Raw genomic sequence first — 20,171 nt, forward strand, 5'->3', positions numbered from 1 at the left:
GGAGCCACTGGACCAGATTATGACCACAGAAAATAGAACTTTGGGAAATACAAATAATGCTGCCTATAATGATTCTGTCATTTTGTCATGCCCTGCAGAAGAACAGCACCCCAAATATCTTTTCTCTGTTAGGTTTTTACTACTCCATTTGCCAAGAGTGGAAAAGTGGAATTTATCACCATGTACAGGATCCAGCAGAAGGAAATGGAGAATCCAAAGTACTTTGGAGCTTTTCCTTTGAGATTTTTCCAACAGCATTTAATGAGGCTGATTGCGATATTCTGGTAGACACCCAAGAGGCAGGTGATGGCGATGGAAGCACTCCTGCCCTCTCTCTGAATGTACAAAATAAGTTTGCACCCAAAATCACTGAAGAAATATTTCAACCCAAAACTGCTATTGTTCTGGGAACACCATTAGAGAGGATAATGATGGAGCTGGCTACAGTCAGGTACTTGAGAATCGGATCAGTGGACCTTAATAGCACTTATTGCTGGAAAAGACTAGGTATTGATAAAGCTGAGAGAGATTTCTCATAATTTTAACAGCAAATTGTGTTAAGAACATCAGTCCTATTACCACATTCTTGGAGGCCATTCTGTCATTTAACACATTGTCCTTTCCATTATGGCAACAGTCTTTTCTCTGAGCAAAATAACTCATTAAAACTTTTTGTAGCCAAACACAGTGGTGTGCCCCTGTAGCCTCCTACTCCTCAGGTGGCTGAGGCAGGACAGTTGCTTCAGTCTGAGTTTGAGACCAGCCTGGAAAAAATAGTGACGCCCATCGCAGAATATTATACATATTTTACACCAAGAGTAACTTTCCTTGTGTGCATTTGTGGGATTGCAAAGATATCAAATGGCATATATGAATGGGGGGATTCCCCAGTTTTTTCATGGAAAACTCAGCATGAGAAAACAGGTGGCGATAACCTGGGAGAAGCAATGGAAAGTGAGAGCAGTGCACAGAAAGCATGAGTCAACACCTCCAGAATAAACTGATGTTTGCTAGTCACATTGAAGAACAGGCAAGTTCAATCACCTGTGCATAGAAGGCACAAGTTCTGAATGTATTTCTGATCTAAATTTGAAAGAAAATGGAAGTTTTATGATAAAAAATAATATTTCCATAGCCTTAGGTATAAAGATGTTTATTTCATAAGCACTTAAAGCATATGTATTTCAAATGAAAATTAGATCATATTGATTACAAGATTGTTCTCATCACTATGATACTATATATGCTCTGTGACTCAGTCAGTGGGAGAGACTTTACAGAATGAACAATACAATAAGATGGACAATATATTCCAGCAAAACCTAAAAGAGAAAGACATTATTCAAAGAATGAATAAGCACATGGGGAATATGTTTGGTGCCTCTGTTAAGACCACTCCCTGGTATTATCACATAGCAACAGAAACTAAAATAAAAATGTCAAGAAATACTAAGTTTTGACATGATGGAAGTAAATTAGGAATCTCATACAATGACAATGCATGCTAAAATTACTACATATATTTTGGAAAAGGGGTGGTTTCTATTTAAGTAGATTGATATAAGTTATATGTAAGGTATTCATGTAAGATAATGTGGAAAGCAGGGTGCTTTAACTACCACAATGCTTCAGCACCTCCACAACCAGATTTCATTATCAACATCTGGGATTATTAACAATAGTCACCCTCAGTGAGGACCTTATTACATTGTATTTGGAGCCATCCTGGATTGGCATCATATCAGGGACATGGTGCCTACTAACTCAGTTCACATCAAAACAATTGTTCCCCTCCCTCCTCTACACAGGCACTAGATATGTTTCTACCCCAAATCATTTTCCAGAAGTGAGCACTTTCTAAAACTTCCCTCCTTATATACTCAACCTCTGGGACAGAAATAGAAAATACTCACCATACTTCTTGTGTGCAAGGTGCTGGGCTCAGTGTGAGGTCTTGACAGTCAGCATGAAGGGAGGGAGGCAGCTGCACCCTGAGATAACAGTCTGTGCTCCTGTGACCTCATTTCCTCTCAGGGCTGCAATTATCACTTCACCTGTAGAGGCAATGACAGGGCAGGCCTGGGGAGTCCAGGACTTTGCTAAAACTTTCTCCACACTTGCTAATTACTAAGGTAATCATGAATTCCTTGTTAGTAACTTCAAAATAATTGTTTAGGAGTTTGGAAGAGGTCATTGCTATTTCCTGACCCCTAAAGTTTGAAAAGGTGTCTATGAAAGGTGCAGGAAATGATGCTTTCCTGATTTCTTCTGTCCAAAACCTTGTTAATTCTTAATATTCAGATATTTTAGGCTCATGATTTTAAACAAAAACAAAAATTAAAAAAAAAGAGAAATAAAACAAATGGAATGAGGGAAATAATCTGAGATGGATGTGTCTAAAGGAAAAGGAAAACTCTAATGTCACAATTTATATTAGAAAACCCTGGGTTCACTTGTATAATTTAATATGAATTAATTTGGAAATGATGATATGAAAATATTGTAGGAATTATAACTTCATGAATATTGCTTCAGTAATGGTAGGAAGTATAAACAGAATCTAGTACTAGAAGAGAAATGCTTATAACAGTATCTCACAAATAAGATCCCCAGAATTAGAGAGATCAGACAGCAGTTTCTGACATTTTTACTAAGTATCACATAAGCAAATGTGACCATTTTAATCCAACAGCACTGAAAGTTCTCAGAATATTGCACATCATTTTGCAGAGAATATTAATAGAGTATGCATCAGCTATGTAATTAAGGAATAAATAAAAATTTTCATGGTGAAAAATCAATCTTTTGGTTTTTGCAATGTTGACCTATGTTCACTTTCCATTTGTCTCTCAAGTTTTAGGCTGAAGAAGAAGTTTGCAGGACACAGGACACTGTGCACACCACACCTATGAGGGGTCTCAATCTAGATCACCCTAGGACATTTTGACAAGTGAAGACTGTGCCCCCAAAAGACCCAAAGGGTCCTGGACTTTTTGAGGTGGAAGGCTTTTAATTGTTGCTTCAATTTCATTGCTTCATATTGGTGTGTTTATGTTTTCTATATCTTTTTGGTTCAATTTAGGTACATCATATGTCTTTAGGAATTTGTCTGAATCTTTGAGATTTTCTAACTTATTGGAGTATAAATTTTCAAAATAATTTCTTAATGATCCCCAAGATTTCAGTCATGTCTTTGTCAATAGCTCCTTTTTCCAACTATGATTTTGTTAAATTGGGTCATTCCCTTCTTTCTTTTGAAGAAATTGACTAAGGGCTCTTCAGCTTGTTTATGTTTTCAAAGAAAGCATTCTTTTGTATTGATCCTGTGTATTTTTCTTTGTTCTTAATTTCATTAATTTGACTCTGATCTTAATTATTTCCTGTCTTTGGAATAAGTTTATTTTTTATTTTCTAAGGCCTTGCCATAGAACATAAGCTTATTTATTTGTGAACTGTTTTTAAGTGAAGATATTCAATGTTATAAATTTTCCCCTTAGAACAACTTTCAGAATGTCCCAGAGACTTTGATACATTGCATCTCTGCCCTCATTTGTTTCTAAACCTTCCTTGATTTTTCTATCATTTATTATATGATCCATTCTTTATTTAAAGAAGTATCATTCAATCTCATGTTTTTGTGGGTTTTCTTGTTATTGATTTCTAGTTTCCCTCTATTAGATCTGATAGGCTGCATAGGATCATATGTTTTTTTCTTTTTTATTTGCTAAGATAAACCTTGTGACATAAATTTTTTTTCTTAAGGCTTTTAATTTTCTTTCTTCATTTTGTATGTTGATTATGATGCATCTTGGAGAATTTCTCCTCTGATCTTCTCTATAAGTCCTATATGATTTCCTGTATGTTGATGTCTATCTCACTTCTGGGGAAATTTTTCTGCCACTATCTCATTGAGTGAAGAATGTCACTGAAATATTGGAGGTATTGCATTGAATCTATAAAATGTTTTTTTGTTTTATGGTAGGAGTCTCTCTTGTGCCTACTGGTGTGGACTTGATTGACTGCTCTAGATGTTGAAATACATTGTTTTTAATCAGAGTCTCCAAACCACTATAGAGCTCAGTAACATGCATGGATTCAGGAATGCATTGGGAATCTTGAACTGCATTACCCTGCATAAGGCAAAGTAGCTGCATGACAATGCTCCACTGTCCAGTGCACCAGATTCCAACCTGCAGGGCCACAACCATCTACATACACTTGCCTGGGCCTCTCTTTATTTCATCTCCATTCTCTAACCACAACAATGATAAAATTTTGAAAAAAAAATCTATTAATTTCACATATATGCCAGGTATTCTTATGATCTGGTTTTACCCTTGAATAAAATCTCTCCACAAGATAGGAACACATTAGATAAATATATGGAGAGATAAATATATGGAGATATTGTTGACTACAATATCCATCACTCATTTCTGCACTGTATTTTCTTCTGGCAAATGTTTTCAGGAGTACACCTCTTGTCTAGTCATTGTGCCTAAACTGATTTTCTAGGACTGAGAACTCATTCATTTGATTTGCCTCCAGCTACATGAATTCAGATGACTTTATACAGGATGCTGTGCATCAGCATGAGCATAATCAGCTTTATTCCCTTTCACCATTCATTCATAGATCCCACATTCAGGTAGCTGAGGATCCTGATGCCCCTTGGGGTTTAAAATAGAAAAACAAATGAGTCTTCCATAAGTTTCTCAATTAGTGCTTTGAGCATGAAGAATGACTAAATAATTGCACATTGTGCAAAAACATACAATTCATATAATTATTAAAGAATTTAAGAATTTTCATTCCTTAAAAACAATCTGATAGAATGGAGTCATGGCTCATGAGAATGAAGGGGCTGACGGTGGGAAAACACATGGCGATCAGTGCACTGGTGTTCACCAACCACCAACTGGGATTAAAATGAAGGGCAACACAAACATTTAATAGGGAGGAGAGGATATGGAAACTCACAAAGGTGCACACCAGGACAAGGATTCTCTGGGTGGCAATGGACTCAGGGCAGGATCTGGGGGAAATTTTGATGCTATGAATGTGCTGAACCTGCTGCTTGTGCCTATACAGAGGGAGAATCATGGAGCCACTGGGTCAGATTATGAGCATGGAAAAGAAAACTTTAGGAAATACAAACAATGTTGCATATAATGATTCTGTGATTTTGTTACACCCTGCAGAATAACAGTACCTGAAATAACTTCTGTCAGGTTGTTGTTACTCCATTTGCTAACTGTATAGAGAGGAAAAATGGAATTTACCACCATGTACAGGATCCAGCAGAGGGAAATGGAGAAGTCAATGTACTTTGGAGCTTTTCCTTTGAGATTTTTCCAACAGGAACTCATGGGGCTGATTGTGATGTTCTGGAAGACACTCAAGAGGCAGGTGATGCCAAGGGACACACTCCTACTCACTCGCTGAATGTACAAAATAAATTTGCATCTAGTCACTGAAGAAGTATTTCAGCCCAAAATCTATTGTTGTCTGTGGAATTCCTCTGGCAAGAATGACCAGAGTTGGCTATGATCAGGTGCCTCAGAATCAAATCTGTGGCCCTAAATATACACTCATTGCAGAAAAGGACTAAATAATAATAAAGCAGAGAGAAATTTCTCAGAGTTCCCACTGCAGTCTGCGATAGGAACTTCAGTCCCATTGCCATGTCTCTGTAGTCCATTCCCTCATTCAGTACATTTTTCTTTGAAATATAGCAACAGATCTTCCTCTGAGAAAAATGACTCATTAAAAGTTTTTGTACTGAAGCTGAGTTGTATACACTTGTAGTCACCAGCTCCTTAGGAGACTGAGGCAGAAGTACAGTTTGAGCCAGCCTGGGAAATATTACAACACCTATCTCAAAATATATGTATTTTTTTACACCATGTGTATCTTTTACTGTATGCATTGGTTGGATTAAAAACACCAAGGTGTACATGTGAATGGGGGAAGTTCCCAGATTTTTTTCATAGAAAAGTCATATTTAAAAATCATATGATGATAATCTGGAAGCAGCAATGAAAAGTGAGACAAGTGAATAAAAGCACAATTCAACATTTCCAGAATAAACTATATTTGACAGTTATCTTAAAAAGGAGGCCTTTTTGACCTCCTCAGTGGAAATGATTCCTTAGCTTTACGTTATTATTTTTTCCTACATTTTTTTAATGTTTTTTGGTTCATGGACATATATACATAAGCATATATTTCTTTTTTCCTCATTTTCAGCATTTTTAAAATGTTTATCATTTTTTAAATTTTTTCCTTGTTCTTTCTTTTCCAGGGATAGGGTTTTGGATTATTAATTTTGGTTTTGTTTTCTATTGTTTTTGTTTGTGTGTTTCTCTTGCTTTTCTTTCTCTTTTCTTCAACTGACAGCCAAATTTGACTGTTCTCTCTTTCAGAATGTTAAGTGGTCTGAACTTCCCTAACTACAGACCTTTGTATCCCTCTGCTCAAACCCCTCCCTATGTCAACCTTTTTCCACTTTGCAGTTGCTAATTACAAACTCACAATTTTCTTCTTTATTCACAGCCCCGGGATAGCTGATGAGTCCCCCCTTGCAGATTCTGGGGTCCCTGAGGCCTCCCTCTCCCCTTCAGGTTCCCCTCCCCAAAGCCCCACTGCCCCCGATTAGGTCCTTCTCCCCAGAGTCCCACTTTTTCCCAGCAGATCCACCTCATCAGACCCCATACACAAGTTCCCCATCATTAGCATATGATTTCTTGTCTCCTTAAAAACATGGCAAACAATTCTCATACCAAGGTTAATTGGGACAAGATAAAGGAAATTATCCAGGGACCAGCTCTCTGTTTGACCCAGCTTACTTAACAAATTAATATTAAGTAACATTATGTTGTTACATTAATGTAACATTATGTTAAGTAACATTATGATGTTGTTAACAAATATACAAATCTAGATCTGAAGAGTCCTGGTGGCATTCTCTTTCTCCATTTTAATTTTATCATCAGGTCTGCACCTGACATTCATAAAACACTTAGTTAGAAAATGGACCCAAGACACCTCAACAACTGGTTCTAGATACCGCTTTCAAAGTTTTTAACAACTGGCAAGATGAGTCCAAACAGGATAGAGACACATCTTAAAGCTAACTATCAGCTCCTGGCCTCCACTATCCAGGGCCCGATTAAAGACCCTATAGCTAATGTCTCCACTGGACCCTCTAATGTACCTCCCAGACCCTAATGCTGATGTGGGAAAAATGGACACTGGGCAAAAGTCTGCCCTAACCTCAGGTCCCCCTCCAAGCCCTGTCCCAACGGTGGATAATGGGGACACTGGAATGTGGATTTTCCCCAGGGAAGCACACCCCTCCCCCTGGTACAGCTGCTCAATTCCCAAGTCCCATTCACCGTGTTGTTGGACGGAGGGCACCCCCGGGCTTCAGGTGGTGCATCTGAGGAACCCTGGGTTACAGGGATGGTGAATGGCCATGCAATTTCATTTGTGGCTGTTCCCACATACCCTGTGCCTTCACTTTTGACTCAAAGGCATGGACAAACTTTCAAATCAAATACCCCAATTATGGGAGTCTCAGGGATTCATATATCGACTGCAAACACCCCCCCCATTTTTGCACATTTGGATCCCTTTCATTATCCCATTCCTTTATAATTGTGCCAGGTTGTCCCATCCCACTATTGGACTGAGATCTCCTTCATAAATTAAAAGCTTCCATTGTCATTCCCCCTTTAATGTCCACTACCATCTTTTTACTTCGTTCTAGTCTGGACGTGGTCTCCATGCTCCCTCAGCCTCCTCATCGTCCTTTACTTGCTGGGATTAACCGCACAGTCTGGAATATTTCTCAACCTAATAGCCAGACACCATTCCTCAGTTCATATCCAACTAAGAGACCCCACCCATATTTCATGCTTCCCCAATATCCTTTAACCCCTTTAACCCTCAGAGGGTTAGAGCCTATCAACTCCTATACCAACCAACTCACCTCCTAACTCCCCCATTCTCAGTAAAGAAATCCAATGTCCAATTCCAGCTAGTCCAGGACCTCAGAAAAACCAATGAGGCAGTTGTTCCCACATACCTGTTGTGCCCAGTGCACCCTTTTATCTCATATCCCAGGCTCCACCACACAGTTTTCAGTGTTGGACCTGGAAGATGCCTTCTTTACTGCTCCCCGCCATCCTGCCTCATGCCAACTTTTTGCCTGTACCTGGACAGACCCAGGCACTCACTACTCGCAGCCACTCACCTGGACCGTTCTCCCACAAGGCTTCTGAGATAGCACCCACTACACTGGCCAGGCTCTCCAATGTGATCTGGCCACCGCCAATTTATCCCCTAGCCACTTTATAAAGTATGCAGATGATCTCCTGCTCTGTTGCCCTTCAGGGGGACATTCCACCCATCATACTGCCACTCTCCTTAATTCCTGGGCCTCCTGGAGGTATTGGGCTTCTCAACCTAAGGCCCAGCTCTGCTCCCCTCAGGTACGATATTTAGGCATCCTATTAACCCCAACCTCCCACATCATCCTGCCACAGAGACTGCAGGCTTTAAAGGACATTCCCCTACCATCCACTAAAAGGGACATGCTGTCCCTCTTGGGCCTTTTTTCACTATTCTTGCATCTGAATACCAAAATTCTCCCTCATAGCCAAATCCCTTTATAAAGCTTCCAGAGGGAACCTTTCAATCCTCTTCCATCTCCCTGTTCTTTTCCCTCTACCATTTCTACACTCCAGAACTTTATTCTCAAATCCTAAACTCTATTTATCAAACCCTGATAAGCCTTCTTTCCTGTCACTTTACTCAGAACACAGACAAACCTGGGGAGTTCTTTGCCAGAAGTCAGGGGTACCCCCACCCCATCACATTTCCTGCCAGAAAATGAGACTTAGTTTATCAAGGCTGGCCCTGATACCTCCGGGTTTTAGCGACAGCAGCACTCTTTATCCTGAAGCCAGAAAATTTGTGATCTATGAGTCCATTACTGTTCTCACCCCTCTCTCTTCCCAGATCTTCTCAGTCTGGGAAGAGATCTTCTCTCTCCCTTACCCCAACCAGAGTCCATCACTGCATGCACAACTCCTGGATAACTCTACCTACCTTCTACAACTCCTGGATAACTCTACCTACCTCTACTCTACCTCTACCTACCTTCAGGCAAGACTCCTCATTAAAACCTGCCACTCTTCTTCCACAAAAACCCATCTGCCCCTGTGATTTCTCACTCTTTTCCTGACAGGCTTGATTTCTTAATGACTCCCTTTTCACATATAATGAAAGTTGCTGATTCTCTTGCCCCAAATTCCTAATGTCACTTTCTCAGATGTCCTTCCACCTTTTTTTTTTCCTGTGGTGCTGGGGATCGAACCCAGGGCCCTGTGCTTGTAAGGCAAGCACTTTACCAACTGAGCTATCTCCCCAGCCCTCCACCTCTTCATAACAACACTTAGAGACAAATTATATTTATCTTATTTACCCTTTACCTTTACCTTTCTCCACCTCAATCACCAGACCTCTAACTTCAAGAGACATTCATTGGCCCAAACCCCACTCAAATTTTTTCTTCTCTATAAGTTTCCTAAGTATCATCTTTAACAGCCACACTGTACCTGAAACAATGAAGGCAAGAACTACCTGATTCCTGGTGGTCCTCCTGGTTACTCCCCCTTTATATTCTTTCCTCTCACAATAACTTTTCTTCCCTGTATTCTTTTATTTTTTTTAGTTGTTGATGGGCTTTTATTTATTAATTGATATGTGATGCTAATAATCAAACCCAGTGCCTCACACAGGCCAGGCAAGTACTCTACCACTGAGCCACAACCCCAGCCCCATGTCTTCTTAATTTTATACAGAAGCAGCTTCTTAGTAAGGTGACCCAATTAGCCCAAACTGCTCCCAGGCACATCTCAAAGTCATTCTCCTGCATTGACAATCTGAGTTCCTGAAACCACAACAAGGAAAGATTGCCTGCAGTTACCCTGAAGCTCCTTCCATACACACCCCTCTTCAGCTCCAACTGCCAGAATTCCTGTGTTCTCTCCCAGAACTCTGACTGGGGACCCTACTTTGCCCCTTGATATCAGGAAACAGCCAGACATGATATGGACACCCCCAATTCTTTATACCCCTTTTAAAGTATGGAATGAAGGATATGGTTACCTACCTGTTCTCCTGCTCCACACCAAATGATCCCACCATCAAACTCCTCCCACGACCTGGCCCTGTCCGCTGCCTGCCAGAAAGATCCACCTGAAGTAACTAACTCCTCCCTTGGTCTGGCTCTGCTGAGGCAGTACAAGAAGCCAAGAACCTTGTGTGGCCAGCAGCCATTTTACCCTGAAAATGAGTCACGTCAGTTGTTTGGCCCATTGACCCTGCCACTGAATGAAAAAGACTTTGCCGATCTGAGGTCTGCTTTCCCCTCTGTCACTTCGTGTGCCATGTGCCATGTACTTGCATTGGTTACCTATTGGCTTTGCTAGTGGCTACCAATTCTGTTTTTTGTTGGAATTAACAAAAAGATGTCATAGCAAAAACTAAGTATCTAGTTTAATGCTGTATATTGTTTGCATAGGTTGTTGTTTATTGTTTGTTTTGCCCTATTCTCTGTGGTGCTGGAATCTACAGTGACACTAAAAATCCACAGGGTAAAAATTCTGCTGCTGAACTCAGCCAAAAGACATACAAATTAATCACCCTAGATCTTCAGCTATACCTTATGCAAACAACAGAAGAGACAAAAACCCAAATGAATGACCAGGCCCCAAGTAGAAATGAGTAGGGGTGGACCACCCAGTCCAACCTATGGATATCCATTGCAATAGTAGAAACAGAAAGAAGTAACACAAAACCTGTGGACAGAGCACATGTGAGAGGGTCTGAATTCAGATCACTCTTAGATACTTTTTTCCTAAAATAGACCATGTTATAAGTCACAATGGAAGCTTATCAAATACAAAAAATGTGATGTCATCCTGTGAGTCCTGTCAGATTAGAAGGTAATGAAACCAGAAATCAACAGCATGGTACATAGAAATCATACAAATACATGGAGATTGAAGAATACATTTTTAAGTGAGGGACTGATCATATAATAAATGAGAGATGAAATCAAGAATTTTAAAAATAAATGAGAACAGAGATACAACATATCAAAATTCCTGGGACAGTATGAAGGCAGTTCTAAGATGAAAATTTGTAGCACTGAATGTCTATTAAAAAATTCCAGAAAGATCCTAAATAATGTAATGCTAAAAATCAAGGTCCTAGAAAAGGAAGAACAAAAAAATATAAAATCAGTAGAAGACATGAAATCATAAAGAAGATAATCAAAATTAATGAAATTGAAAATTCAAAAAGCAATACATCCGGGCATATGTGGTGCATGTCTGTAATTCCAGTGGCTCAGGAGGCTGAGGCAGGAAGATTGTGAGTTCAAAGCCAACCTCAGCAACTTACCAAGACCCTAAGCAACTCAGCAATACCCTGTCTCTAAATAAAATATTAAAAAGGACTAGGGATGAGGCTCAGTGGTTAAGGGTACCTGGGTACAATCCCCAAGAAAAGAAGAAAGAAAAGCAATACAAAGGATTAATAGAACAAATAAGAGATCATGCTTTGAAAGGATAAATAAGATTTATAAACTTTTAGATATCTGACCAAACTACAGAGAAAATTCAAATTAATAAAATAAGAGAAGAAAAAGGAAATATTACCACAGGCACTTGGGGAATCCAGAGAATAATTAGAAACTATTTAGAATATTTATTCTCTCTCTCTCTCTCTCTCTCTCTCTCTCTCTCTCTCTCTCTCTCTCTCACACATGAACGCACATGCTAAGGATTTAACACAGAGGCACTTTACCACTGATTTACATCCTCAGTTTTCCCCAGCACATTTTATTTATTTGTTTTAATTTTGAAATAAAGTATCATTAAGTGACCTGGTTAATTTGATGGAATTGACTTCACACAGCAATTCTCCTGACTCAGTCACTCTGAGTCACTGGGATTAAGTGACTGCACACACCACTGTACCCAGCTATTATACTCTCTTAAACTGTAAAATTAACAACATTGAATGCCTACTAAAAGATACCAGAAAGATCCTAAATAATTCTAGATAAATATGACCTGCTCAAATTGTTCCAGAGAAAACATAAGCATTCCAATATCAAGTAAGGAAATTGAATCAGCTATTAACGTCTTTTTGATAATGAAAAGCTCAAGACCAGATAGATTTCTCAGCTGAATTCTACTACACCTTTAAAGAAGAACTAACTCCAGACCTCCTCAAATTATTCCATGAAGTAGAAAGGACCAGAACTTCACATTCTATGAAGGTTTTATAATGCTGATAGAAAAACCCAAGGAAAGAAATCTACAGACAAATAACCCTGATTAACATAGATGCAAAAATACTTAATAATATATTAATGAATTCCTTTAAAAAATACTTTGAGAAGATAATATACCATGATCAAGTAGGTTTCATCCCAGGAAATCATGGTTTGTTTACCACATTCAAATCAATAAGTGTAATTTCCCACATGAAAGGAAATTAGGAAAAACAATCACATGATCATCTCTATAGGTGCAGAAATAGCCTTTGACAAATTCCAGCACCCATTCAAGTTAAAAACATTGGAGAAACTAGAGATAGAAGGAACTTGATTCAATTTCATATAGGCTACATATGGCAAACCCAAAGCCAACACCATCTTGAATGGAGGAAACAAAGTATTCCTCTAAAATCCAGGACAAGACAAGGATGTCCATTATCACCACTCCCATTAAATATAATTCTTGAAACTCTGACCACAGAAATCAGGTAAGAGAAGAAAATTAAAGTGATACAAATAGGAAAAGAAGAAGTCAATTATCTGTTTGGTCATGACATGATCCTATATTTTTAAAAAATCCACCAGAAGATTTCTGGAGCTGATAAATTCAGTAAAGCAGCAGGCTAGAAGATCAATGTTCAGAAATCATTTGCTTTCCTATATTCTAACAGTGGATCTGTTGGGAAAGAAATCAGGAAAACAATCCCATTCACAATAATCTCAAGAAAAATTAGGTGGGAATAAATCTAAACAAGGAGGTGAACTACCTCTATAATTAAAGCTACAGAACCCTGAAGAAGGAAGTTGAAAACAACCTTGGAAGATGGAAAGACCTCCCACATTCTTGGATAGGAAGAACTGATCTTGTGAAAATGGTTGTATTTCTAAAAGCACTAAACAGATTCCTTAAAATCCTCATCAAAATACCAAATGACTTTCTTCACAGAACTAGAAAAATCATCCTAAAATTCCTTTGGAAGGATAAAATACCCAGAATATTCAAAGCAATACTGAGCAAAAAGAGTTGTAATAGAGGAATCAATGGCAGATCTCAAGTTATACTAGAGCTATAGGAGAAAAAGAGCAGATTTTTAACAGCAAAAAGACATGAAGATCAATGGAATAGAAGACACAGAGACAAACTCACAGTTACAGTCATCTGATACTTGACAAAGTGCCAAAAATATGTTGGAGAAAAGATAGCCTTTTTAACACATGGCACTGGGAAAACTGGAAAACCCTGTATAGAAAAATAAAATGACATCTTTATCTCTCAAACTGAACAAAAGTCAAATCTCAACCAAAGTGAATCAAGGACTTAGGAATTATACTAAAAACTTCTCAAATGCTAGAAGACATAGGCTCAACATTGCAACATGGAGTTTCAAGATGGCGGCCTAGAGGGCGGCTGCATTTCACGTTGCTCCAGGACACAGGATTCAAAAGAGGAGATAGTGAGAGACTTGGGACCAACTCAAAGTTGCCGGGTGAGTCTCTCCCGTTGGGGAGGCGTCCCGGATGGGGCGGTAGCCCCGGAACGCAGGGAACTTTGTGAAGTAGAGTTGCTCGGCGAGACGCCCCTCCCCCCACTGGAGCGGTAAACACGGACAACTGGGATCATCGTATAGGTGACGGCTCAGCACAGCGCTTGGACTTGGAGCAACCGCTGGGGCTCCGGGCGGCTGCCTGAGGAGGACCTGCGTGGCGAGTTGTTTAGACTCAGATTGACCGCTTCTGAACACCGGGGGGTTGCCCAGAGGAAGAGGAGAAGCGCGGCGGGTCGCTTGGTCTAGGAGTGACTGCATCAGAGCCACAGGCAGTTGCCAGAGGAGGAGCTGCGTGGCAAGCTGTTTGAACTCAGAACGACCGCTTCCGAACACCAGGGGGTTGCCCGGAGGAGAGGAGAAGCGCGGAGAGTCGCTTGGTCTAGGAGTGACTGCATCAGAGCCACAGGCGGTTGCCAGAGGAGGAGGTGAGTGGTGAGTTGACTTCACTCAAAGCGACCACTCCTGAACACCGGTGGCCTGCCTGGAGGAGGAGCGCGGTGGGTCGCTTGGTCTCGGAGCCAATGCTCCTGAACACCCGGGGGTCTACCCTGAGGAGGAGGAGGAGGAACAGGGTGGGTCACTTGGGCTTGGAGTGACTGCCTAGGGTTACGGGCGGTTGGCGGTAGGAGGAGACTCGAAGTGACTTGCTTGGACTCCTAGTGACTGCGTCGGAAACCGGGCGGCTGTCCAGAGGAGGACGTGTGTGGCGGGTTTCTGGGTATCGGAGCTATTGTACGGGGCTCCAGGTGGCGGCTCAGAGGAGGGGCCGCATAGCCAGGCAATTAGGTGCAGAGCAGGGTCCCAGGAGATAGGTGGCTTTTTGCTGGAAGAGCCGCACAGAGACACGCCTAGGGGCGGAGCGAAGTTTCCAGGACTGCGGGCAGATTCTCTGGGAGAGGCAGACTAAGGAGACTCGCCTGCGGAGGGTGAGGCTCCCAGGCCCAAGAGGTACGTCCGGGCCCCTGGGAACATTGCAGAGGAAGACAGCCCAGCCCAGGCGGTAATTGTAGATTGAGGGGAACCTCTAGGAGGGGAGCTGACCAACGAGACATCCCCACTGAGTGAGTGTTCCCTGCTGGGAGAGGTTTTCCAACAGGGACGGTAAAACCAGAGACACAGGCACAAAAAGGCCTTGCCTCAGCCTGCAGCCTAGTTCCCTGTTGGATGACCATTGGTCAACAAGTGGAGGCACCTCTGACCACTAGCACAGAATATACGCCACCTGAGGGTCACCACCCCTAGTGGGCAGCTTCTTCGTGGAGCTCCGCATTATCAACTTCCTCCAAGACTTCAGGCTACTAAAGGATAAGAGGGGATATACTAGCAATCTTCAGGGACATTATAAGTCGATACAGGAAATCTGCAATATCTTAATGACCCACTGATTCCTGAACAATATGAGAAAACAAGGGAAGAAAATGCCCCAAACAAATCAAGAAGTTACATCAATAGAATCCAACGACAGCATGGCAGAAGAAATGACAGAAAGGGAGTTCAGAATGTACATAATTAAAATGATTAGGGAAGCAAACGATGAGGTGAAAGAGCAAATGCAGGCAATGAATGATCACACCAATCGACAGTTAACAGAGCAAATTCAGGAAGTAAAAGATCATTTCAATAAAGAGTTAGAGATATTGAAAAAAACCAAACAGAAATCCTTGAAATGAAGGAAACAATAAAGCAAATTAAGAACTCCATAGAAAGGATAACCAATAGGATAGAACACCTGGAAGACAGAACTTCAGATATTGAAGACAAAATATTTAACCTCGAAAACAAAGTTGAACAAACAGAGAAGATGGTAAGAAATCATGAACAGAATCTGCAAGAACTATGGGATATCATGAAAAGGCCAAATCTGAGAATTATTGGGATTGAGGAAGGCTTAGAGAAACAAACCAAAGGAATGAACAATCTATTCAATGAAATAATATCAGAAAATTTTCCAAATCTGAAGAATGAAATGGAAAATCAAGTCCAAGAGGCTTATAGGACTCCAAATACACAAAATTACAACAGACCCACACCAAGGCACATTATAATGAAAATACCTAACATACAAAATAAAGACAGAATTTTAAAGGCTGTGAGAGAAAAGAACCAAATTACATTCAGGGGGAAACCAATACGGATATCAGCAGATTTTTCAATCCAGACCCTAAAAGCTAGAAGGGCCTAGAAAAACATTTTTCAAGCTCTGAAAGAAAATGGATGCCAACCAAGAATCTTATACCCAGCAAAACTTACCTTCAAATTTGACGATGAAATAAAATCTTTCCATGAGAAACAAAAGCTAAAACAATTTACAAAAAGAAAGCCAGCATTACAGAACATTCTCAGCAAAATATTTCATGAGGAAGAGATAAAAAACAAAGAAGCACATCAGCAAAGGGAGGAATTATCCTAAAGGAACTGTCAAATAAAGGAGGAACCAAGATGTGTCAAAAAATAAATAAATAAATAAATAAAATTTTAAATATGAACCAAATGACCGGGAATACAAATCATATCTCAATAATAACCCTGAATGGCACTCTGCTGGGGCAGTGGCTGTAGGCGGTGGTGTTGCTAGAGGGCGCTACCGGCAAGGGTCCTGGTGGCGCAGGGTGGGTGGTGATGGTTCCTTCTGAGAATTCAGCAGAGCTTGAGCGACTGCAGGCTTTCAGCGTTCACGTGGACAGAGCGATTTTTTTCGGCTTCAGGGCAAGAGGTCTGCTGTAGGGCAGCTGAACTTGCACCAAAGAGCTCTTCCTGGACAGGATCGAGAAGGGCCTTGCTAAGTTGCTGAGACTGGCATTGAACTGGCGATCCTCCTGCCTCAGCCTCCAGTGTCCCTGTGCCTTTGCACCTGGCTTTTCTTAACAAAGATCATGCCACAGTCACAAACACCCAATGGCCCTTTCAGAAAAACAGTTCAATAACGATCACCCTGGAATGGAAAGAGAGGACACAAATGTGCTCAAGAGAGAACCAAGAGTCTATCATAGGGGTGAGACTTACAGACTGAATAAAGAGTGCACACTCTGAATGGTCTTCGAAGCAAATACTGAAGTCATTATAACTAGCTAGGCTTGGTCAGCTCTGTTTACGTTGAAGTATGAGGCCTCATTAGAAATGATTTCAGGATCCAAGATGGCGGCCTAGAGGGAGACTGCACCCCCGGTCGCTCCACAACCCAGGAGTTAAGAAGGGGAGGCATTGAGAGACTTGGACTGAAGTGGAGCCACGGGTGAGTCTGCCCACTGGGTAAAGCTCGGCCCGGGTGGCAGGCCCAGATAGAGGTGGCTTATCGGAGCCGGGCAGGGCAGCTAGAGTCATCCACAGCAGTCCTGCGCACTCCGGCGGTGGGCCCCGCCCACACAGCCAGCTTCTCCAGGTTCTCGGAACGGAACTGGCCCGCTAGTGAGAGCCTGTCTGAACAGAGCAGGCTCCGAGTCCCGGAGCCGCTGCAGTGCAGTGTACTCCTGCAAAGAACCAGCGGAGAGCCTCGATCTGCAATTAGCCTCAGGGATAAGGGCAGGGCAGCTGGAGACCTCTTCAGGCGGCTCTGCCCACTCCGGCTGCGGGCTCTCTTCACGGGGCGATCCAAGATGGCGGCCTAGAGGGAGACTGCACCCCCGGTCGCTCCACAACCCAGGAGTTAAGAAGGGGAGGCATTGAGAGACTCGGACTGAAGTGGAGCCACGGGTGAGTCTGCCCACTGGGTAAAGCTCAGCCCGGGTGGCAGGCCCAGATAGAGGTGGCATAGCAGAGCTGGGCAGGGCAGCTTGAGTCTTCCCAAGGTAGTCTTCCACACTCCGGCACTGGGCTCTTCCCACACGGCCAGCTGCACGGTGCAGGCCCACAGTGAGAGCATTTCCGCACAGAGCCAGTTCCAAAACGTGGAACCAGTAGGGGGCTAGGGGCAGTATTCTTCGAATGAGCTGCTTTATCAGATTCCTCCAAGACAGCAGGCTACTGAAGGCTGGGAGGTGATACACTGGAAATCTACTGGGACACTATAAGCCAATAGTGGAAAACTGCAATATCTCAGGGTCCCACTGACAACTGACCATTATGAGAAAACAAGGGAAGAAAATGTCCCAAACAAACCTAGATACTACATCAATAAAACCCAATGACAGCACAGCAGAAGAAATGTCAGAAAGGGAGTTCAGAATGTACGTAATTAAAACGATCAGGGAAGCTAATGAGGAGATGAAAGAGCAAATGCAGGCATTGAAGGAGGAGATGAAAGAGCAAATGCAGGCATTAAATGATCGCACCAATCAACAGTTAAAAGACCAAATACGGGAAGCAAGAGATCATTTCAATAAAGAGTTAGAGATACTGAAAAAAAACCAAACTGAAATCCTTGAAATGAAGGAAACAATAAACCAAGTTAAAAACTCCATAGAAAGCATAACCAATAGGATAGAACACCTGGAAGACAGAACCTCAGACATTGAAGACAAAATATTTAACCTTGAAAACAAAGTTGAACAAACAGAGAAGATGGTAAGAAATCATGAACAGAATCTCCAAGAACTATGGGATATCATGAAAAGGCCAAATTTGAGAATTATTGGGATTGAGGAAGGCTTAGAGAAACAAACCAAAGGAATGAACAATCTATTCAATGAAATAATAACAGAAAATTTCCCAAATCTGAAGAACGAAATGGAAAACCAAGTACAAGAGGCTTATAGAACTCCAAACATACAAAATTACAACAGACCCACACCAAGGCACATTATTATGAAAATACCTAACATACAAAATAAAGACAGAATTTTAAAGGCCGCGAGAGAAAAGAATCAAATTACATTCAGAGGGAAACCAATAAGAATATCAGCAGATTTTTCAATCCAGACCCTAAAAGCTAGAAGGGCCTGGAACAACATATACCAAGCCCTGAAAGAAAATGGATGCCAACCAAGAATCTTATACCCAGCAAAACTTACCTTCAAATTTGATGATGAAATAAGATCCTTCCATGATAAAAAAAAGCTAAAGGAATTTACAAAAAGAAAGCCAGCATTACAGAACATTCTCAGCAAAATATTCCATGAGGAAGAGATGAAAAACAACGATGCAAATCAGCAACAGGAGGCGCTAGCCTAAAGGAATAGCCAAATAAAGGAGAAACCAAATCATGTCAAAAAAAAATATGAGTCAATTGACTGGGAATACAAATCATATCACAATAATAACCCTGAATGTTAATGGCCTGAATTCATCAATCAAAAGACACAGACTGGCAGATTGGATTAAAAAGAAAAATCCAACAATATGCTGCCTGCAAGAGACTCATCTCATAGAAAGAGACACCCATAGACTAAAGGTGAAAGGATGGGGACAAACATACCATGCACACGGACACAGCAAAAAAGCTGGAGTATCCATCCTCATCTCAGATAATGTGGACTTCAAACCAAAACTAGTCAGAAGGGATAAAGAAGGACATTACATGCTGCTTAAGGGAAGCATAAATCAGCAAGACATAACAATCATAAATATCTATGCCCCGAACATAGGCTCATCCACGTACGTCAAACAAATCCTTCTCAATTCCAAAAATCAAATAGACCACAACACAATAATACTAGGCGATTTTAACACACCTCTCTCACCACTGGATAGATCGTCCAAACAAAAATTGAATAAAGAAACTATAGATCTCAACAACACAATCAGCAATTTAGACTTAACGGACATATATAGAATATACCATCCAACAAAGAATGAATACACTTTCTTCTCAGCAGCACATGAATCCTTCTCTAAAATAGACCATATTTTATGCCACAAAGCTACTGTTAGTAAATACAAGAAGATAGAGATACTACCTTGTACTCTATCAGATCATAATGGATTGAAATTAGAAATAAATGACAGAATAAAAAACAGAAACTTCTCCAATACCTGGAGACTAAATAATACACTATTATATGATGAATGGATAACAGAAGACATCAGGAGGGAAATAAAAAAATTCTTAGAAGTAAACGAGAACAAAGACACATCATATCAAAATCTCTGGGACACTATGAAAGCAGTACTTAGAGGAAGATTTATTTCATGGGGTGCATTCAAAAAAAGAAGTAGAAATCAACAAATAAACGACTTAACACTACAGCTCAAAGCACTAGAAAAAGAAGAGCAGACCAATACCAAAAGTAGTAGAAGACAGGAAATAGTTAAAATCAGAGCCGAAATCAACGAAATCGAAACAAAAGAAACAATCGGAAAAATTAATAAAATAAATAGTTGGTTCTTTGAAA

At 40.9% G+C, this 20,171-nt stretch overlaps 1 pseudogene; it reads right to left on the reverse strand.

Moving 5' to 3' along the window:
* Positions 1 to 4,815: 4,815 nt before the first annotated feature.
* On the reverse strand, positions 4,816 to 5,701 carry LOC124966192 (vomeronasal type-1 receptor 4-like; annotated as a pseudogene).
* Between the last annotated feature and the right edge of the window lie 14,470 nt (positions 5,702 to 20,171).

Source organism: Sciurus carolinensis, chromosome 16 (genome assembly GCF_902686445.1).
Source record: "Sciurus carolinensis chromosome 16, mSciCar1.2, whole genome shotgun sequence".
NCBI lineage: Eukaryota > Metazoa > Chordata > Mammalia > Rodentia > Sciuridae > Sciurus > Sciurus carolinensis.